The sequence below is a fragment of the Mauremys mutica genome, unplaced genomic scaffold (assembly GCF_020497125.1).
Source record: "Mauremys mutica isolate MM-2020 ecotype Southern unplaced genomic scaffold, ASM2049712v1 000543F_np12_subseq_1:225212_obj, whole genome shotgun sequence".
Lineage (NCBI taxonomy): Eukaryota > Metazoa > Chordata > Testudines > Geoemydidae > Mauremys > Mauremys mutica.
This window is the reverse complement of record NW_025423000.1, coordinates 146,747-152,746: the sequence shown is the minus strand read 5'-3', so window position 1 is coordinate 152,746 and position 6,000 is coordinate 146,747.

Here is a 6,000-nt window from a genome sequence, read left to right as displayed (position 1 = left end):
ATGTGGCACCTCACAGACTAACAGACGTATTGGAGCATGAGCTTTCGTGGGTGAATCCCCACTTCGTTGGCTGCGTCAGTGTCTGCCTTTTCCAAAGAAGTCCCTGGAGGGCCTTTTACTATGTGGCCTAATGGCTAAGGCGCCTGACTCCAGATTAGGCGATTGAGGGGGTCGAGTCCCTTCGTGGTTGTGCTCGTGCAGTTTTACCTTCGTGCTGAACGTCCTGCTCCCTTCAGGGCTCGAACCTCTTCTTGGCGGCTCAGGCCAATGCTCTGACTTCAGCTAGAGCCCCAGGAAGGAGTTGGGGGGTGGACGTCACAAAGGCTGGGGCATGAGCCCCAGATGCTTCCAGTCTCGCCTTTGCCCTTCCTGACTTGCCAAAGAAAATAGGCGGCTGCCCAGGCTAGAGTGTGGAGCAGTTTCCCTCTGTCCCTGTGCTTGAGGGGGGTTCCTACATAGCGCCTTTGGAGCCTGGATGTTTCTCTGCTTCTCACCAGCTGGGGAAAAGGCTCTTGGGGTAAAATCTCCTGCCCCACTGCAAAAGTGAGCACGGAGAGTCCTTCTCTCTGGTCACACACTCCCAGGGGTTAATCGCCTCCTGAAACTGTCTGTCTCTTCAGCCCACCTGGTCCCCGTCAGTCCCCCTTCATTTTGCTGCTCCCCAGACACTTACTGCAGGAAACGCCGTCCACGGGGCGCAGTAGGTCCCACCACTGCCACCAGTTGTCATGGAGTGTGGGGGAGTCCGGCCCTGCACCCCTCTTCCTGGGACTCACAGTGACTCTCAGCCAGCCAGTAAAACAGAAGGTTTATTGGAGACAGGAGCACAGGCTACAGCACAACCAGGACCCCTCAATCGAGTCCTTCTGGGGTTCAGGGTGCTTGGATCCCAGCATAGGATTCCCTGAACTCTCTCCCCCCCAAGCCCCAAACTGAAACTGACCCAACCCCCTCCAGCCGGCTCCCTGGCTTTGTCTAGCTCCCCGGGCAAAGGTGTGGACCTCCCCTCCCCCCTGCCTAGCTCATGGTACAGGCTGAATACCTGTCCCTCACCTAAAATCCTCCCTGGCTCTCCCAACCCCCACACAGACAGCCCCTACTCCATCACAGCAGGTCAGGACTGGGATAGCAGGGGCTGCGAGAGTGAGGGGCACCGGCAGAGCTGTGAGTCTGCAGGTCAGGGCTGGGATACCAGGGGCTGCGGGTCTGGAGTGAGGGGCACCCGCAGAGCTGTGAGGCTGGAGGTCAGGACTGGGATAGCAGGGGCTGCGTGTCGGGAGTGAGGAGCAATGGTAGAGCTGGGGGGAAACCAGGGGGCTGCGGGTCGGGAGTGAAGGGCACCAGCAGAGCTGTGAGTCTGGAGGTCAGGACTGGGATAGCAGGGGCTGCGGGTTGGGAGTGAGGGGCACCAGCAGAGCTGTGAGTCTGGAGTTCAGGACTGGGATAGCAGGGGCTGTGGTTCGGGAGTGAGGGGCACCAGCAGAGCTGTGAATCCAGAGGTCGGGACTGGGATAGCAGGGGCTGCGGGTCGGGAGTGAGGGGCACCAGCAGAGCTGTGAGTCTGAGGTCAGGACTGGGATAGCAGGGGCTGCGGGTCAGGAGTGAGGGGTGTCACAGAGTCCCCGGGTGATGCTCTGGAACTGCTCCCCACAAAGCCAGACAGGACTCTGGGGAGCCTCCTCTCCCTTGGAGCAGCCTGTCTGCAGGGCAAGAAGCTCCCACGGCTTCACCTCCTGGGTCTCTCCTTGGAGCATTCAGCATCCTCTGCCCCTCCGTGTGCTTCCCACAGCGAGTCCGCCCAGGCGGGGTCCTGGGGAAGCCAGAGGGTCCTGCCCCCCCACTTCACAGTCAGACGTGATTCTCAGCCAGCCAGTAACACAGAGGTTTATTTAGATGACAGGAACACAGTCCAAACCAGGTCTGGCCGGCACAGACAACAGGACCCCCTTTAGTTAGGTCCATCTGGGGTCCCAGGGAGGCCACAGCCCCGTTGGGAGGCCCCAGCCCCATGGGGGCTCCCCTCCATTTCCCAGCCAGCTTCCAAATCTGCCAACCCCCCTCCAGCCCCTCCTCTCTGGGCTCTGTCTCCTTCCCAGGCCAGGAGGTCACCTGACCTCTTTGTTCTCCCCCACCTTTAGCATCCCCTTGCAGGGGGGAAGGGCCTGGCCATTAGTTGCCATGGAGACTTCGTCACATGACCCACTCTAGAGGAAGTGAGGCAGAGTTTGGAACAGCCCGACTGAGCCCGGCAGTTTTCTCAAAGTATCTGCTGCCATAAACCGCATGTCGTGTGGATGTGCGAACCCCAAAGGGATCAAACATGAAAGACACATAAGGCCAGTTACGGGAGGTTTCCATGGCCAGGCCTGAGGGTTAAACAGCTGGGCTCTAACAGCTGCCTCCTCAAAAGGAAAAGGGGCCTCAGCACCCATAAAAATAACTGGTTGCAAAAATCAATCGTCCTACATCCATCACCACTTTAAATTCTGACCTCTCCTGCCCGACGTGTCTTTGTTTAGCAACCAAGTGAACTGGGGAACTCTGTGGCTGTTACCCTCTAACTCAGTAGAAGGTTACAAATCTTGACTCAAGCAATATTCCTCTTGAAAAAAATTATTTTAAAGTTTATCAAAATAAATTCCGTTTGAAATAGAAATAATTACAGTCTACACTGGGGCTGTATCTAACCAGCCTTGTGACAGCTCTGGTTTTCTCACTAGAGACATAACGAACCAGGAGGGAAGGCAAATGTCAGACAGGGAACCTCAGCTCCACAAATAAATGCCCTCAGGGCTTCTTCTACACTGCGACTGGGCACTTGACTGACTTCAAATCCAGCTAACCCAGTTGGTAGAGCATGAGACTCTTAATCCAGCCATCATGAGTTTAAGCCCCATATTGGGCAGCAGCAACAGCCCTTAGGTGTCACTCTTCTGCTTATAGTCACAGCCCAAAATGAAATAAACGCTCTGTCCTCTCTACAATCTTAGGCAGGTCCGGTTCCTTCCTCTCTGAGCTTCAGTAAAACATGAAGAGAGAACAAATAGAATTTTCTCCTCTTCCATTCAACCCCAGGCAAGAAAAGGGGATAATAACCATTAACAGATGACTGCAGAGAGAAAAGTTTGGTCTTTATAAATAGGATGATGATCAATTGGTCTCCATCAGGGCCGCCCAGAGGATTCCGGGGGCCTGGGGTCTTCGGCGGCGGGGGGGCCCTTCCATTCCGGGACCCGCCACCAAAGTGCCCCGAAGACCCGCGGCGGGAGCCCCCCGCTGCCGAATTACTGCCGAAGCGGGACCCGCCGCCGAAGCGCAGCCCGGTCTTCGGCGGTAATTCGGTGGCGGGGGGGTCCCCGCCGCGGGCCTTTGGGGCACTTCGGCGGTGGGTCCCGGAACGGAAGGGGCCCCCCGCCGCCGAAGACCGGGCGGCGGCGGCGGCGGCGGCGGGTCCCGCTTCCCCCCCCGCCCCCGGCCCCGGCCTCGGCCTCAGCCTCAGCCTCTTACCCGAGCGTGTCTCCGGCAGGGCCTGAGCCCCGCCCCGCTCAGAGCCGCGTGGTGAGGGGGCGGGGCTGTGAGCTCCACGCCGAGCGGAGGCAGCTGCCCTGCCCCCTCCCCACGTGGCTCGGATCGGGGCGGGGCTCAAGGGCTCGGCCGGAGACTCGGCGCTTGATGCGCTGAGGCTCCAGGAGAGGGGCGGAGGCGGGAGCCTCCACTCTTCTCTTGGGGGCCCCTGCGGAGCCCGGGGCAAATTGACCCCTTTGCCCCCCCCCCGGGCGGCCCTGGTCTCCATGTCCACTGACGGTAGGACAAGAAGTAATGGGCTTAATCTGCAGCCAGGGAGATTCACGTTAGATGCTGGGAACAGCTTTCTAACTCTGAGTGTAGTTAAGCTCTGGAATAGGCTCCCAAGGGTGTCTGTGGAGTCTCTGTCCTCGGAGGTTTTTAAGAACAGGTTGAACAAACCTCTGTCAAGGATACTCTCCATATACTTGGTCCCATAGACAACCTGCTCTGTCTCTGGTTCCCTCCTTCTGCTCCCTGCCTGGGCCGACTGCTGTGGGCACTTGACCCCACATGGCCCCGACGCATCGTCTCTGCTTGGCCCTGCCTCAGCAGAGAGGGCTGGATTTCATCACCTCTCCAGGGCCCTTGCAGCCATACAGCTCTATAATTCGATGCCATCGCAATATAATATAAACAACAACAAAAGTGGAAACACCCCAATCTAACATCTAACAATTCAGCGTGAACTGACATTCCACAGCACAAAGTGACAACACGTAGGAGTGCAAAGCCCGACAATTCAGCACCATGCAAATGAATGCGCCATAGGGCAAAATGACACACTGCAAAAGAGCGCAGCTCAAACCGACTCAACACAAGGCAGAGCAAAAACCATACACCACGAAACAATGCGTCAGAGTGCAAAGTGACACTGTGCAAAACAGCTCAGCATGGAACAACGACACAGCACAAACCCACACAACAGAATCATATCGAAAGGCAGGGAATAGAGGGACCCTGAGAGTCAGGGCCAAGTCTCCCTAGGCCACCCCGACAGGTGTTTGAAGAACAGGGAAACAAAGGGCACCACGAACTTATGTTTTTTGGATGAGTCAAGAAAAGGGAGCAGCATTGTCCCACTTGGGCAGCCCCTGTTCAATTCCACGTCAGAAAGCAAAACTCTTCTGCAGGAATATCCAAAAAATGTTGTGTTTCACTTCACTTCATAAGTACAGTTGTGTGGCAATTAAATGATGACCCTAAAGTTTCATAAAAGTGTGGGAAATACGGACGTATCTGAGAAAATGGCTTGGAATGAAGGAAGACAAAAAAATTGATGGGTTGAGAGAACAGGCCCTGTTTCCCCGTGGTCTGGAGCTTCTCTCACAACTACTGGAATAGAAAAGCTAAGCAAATGGGGTTCTATTGTTCCAAAGGAAATTGAAGTGAGGCCATTTTCTGCAGATAGAATTAATGGTAATATCAGGAGTGGGATGTGAAACCACATCTCCATGCAGAGACCAGAACACCCAAGGGATTGAAAAGAAAGAGTCTTATAACTAGCACCTTAGACCAGTCCACCATCCTGATACTACAAAGAATGTGACTTATCAACCCTAGTTTTCATTAATAGTTGATGAATTCTTTACGGAGGCCGAGATGGCACATCTCTTTCAACTCCTAGAGACCTTCTACAGCACAGCTGAATTTTAGACACACTCACCCGCACCTAAAGTTACATATTTCCTGGAGCTCCATGAGTTCTGCGGTGTTGGAATCTCCCTGCTCGCATTTTAAGTGAACAAAAGATGGGTGCTGCCATTCTGAGAAAGTAATGGTGAACCTCAAAATCCTGCCCTGGGGGCCAGACAGTTAAGCAACCAGCACCCACAACCTCTACCATGATAGCATCCTGTCTGGCAACAACTCACTTACCAACAGTTGGGGTGTGAAATCCCCATTTCTTTGTTGTTCTATCACTGTAGTCCCCACTTTCCTATTGCTTGTCTGTATAATCTCTGTCTGGTTCTGTGACTGTTTCTGTCTGCTGTATAATTAATTTGTTGGGTGTAAACCAATTAAGGTGGTGGGGTATAATGGGTTAGATAATCATGTTACAGTATGTTAGGATTGGTTAGTTACATTTCAGTAAAATGATTGGTTAGGGTATAGCTAAGCAGAACTCAAGTTTTACTATATAGTCTGCAGTCAATCAGGAAGTAAGGGGGGAATGGGAATGGGGGTGGGCGAATAGGAACAGGGAATGGGAACAGGGACACAGGCAAGGCTCTGTGGTGTCAGAGCTGGGAAGGGGGACACTGAGGAAGGAAATTGGAATCATTGCTTGCTGGAAGTTTACCCCAATAAACATTGAATTGTTTGCACCTTTGAACTTCGTGCATTGCTGCTCTCTGGTCACGCGAGAAGGACGAGGGAATGGGAGGGTGATGGGATAAACCCTCTAACAAGTACGTCTTTCAGGGTGTGAAAAAC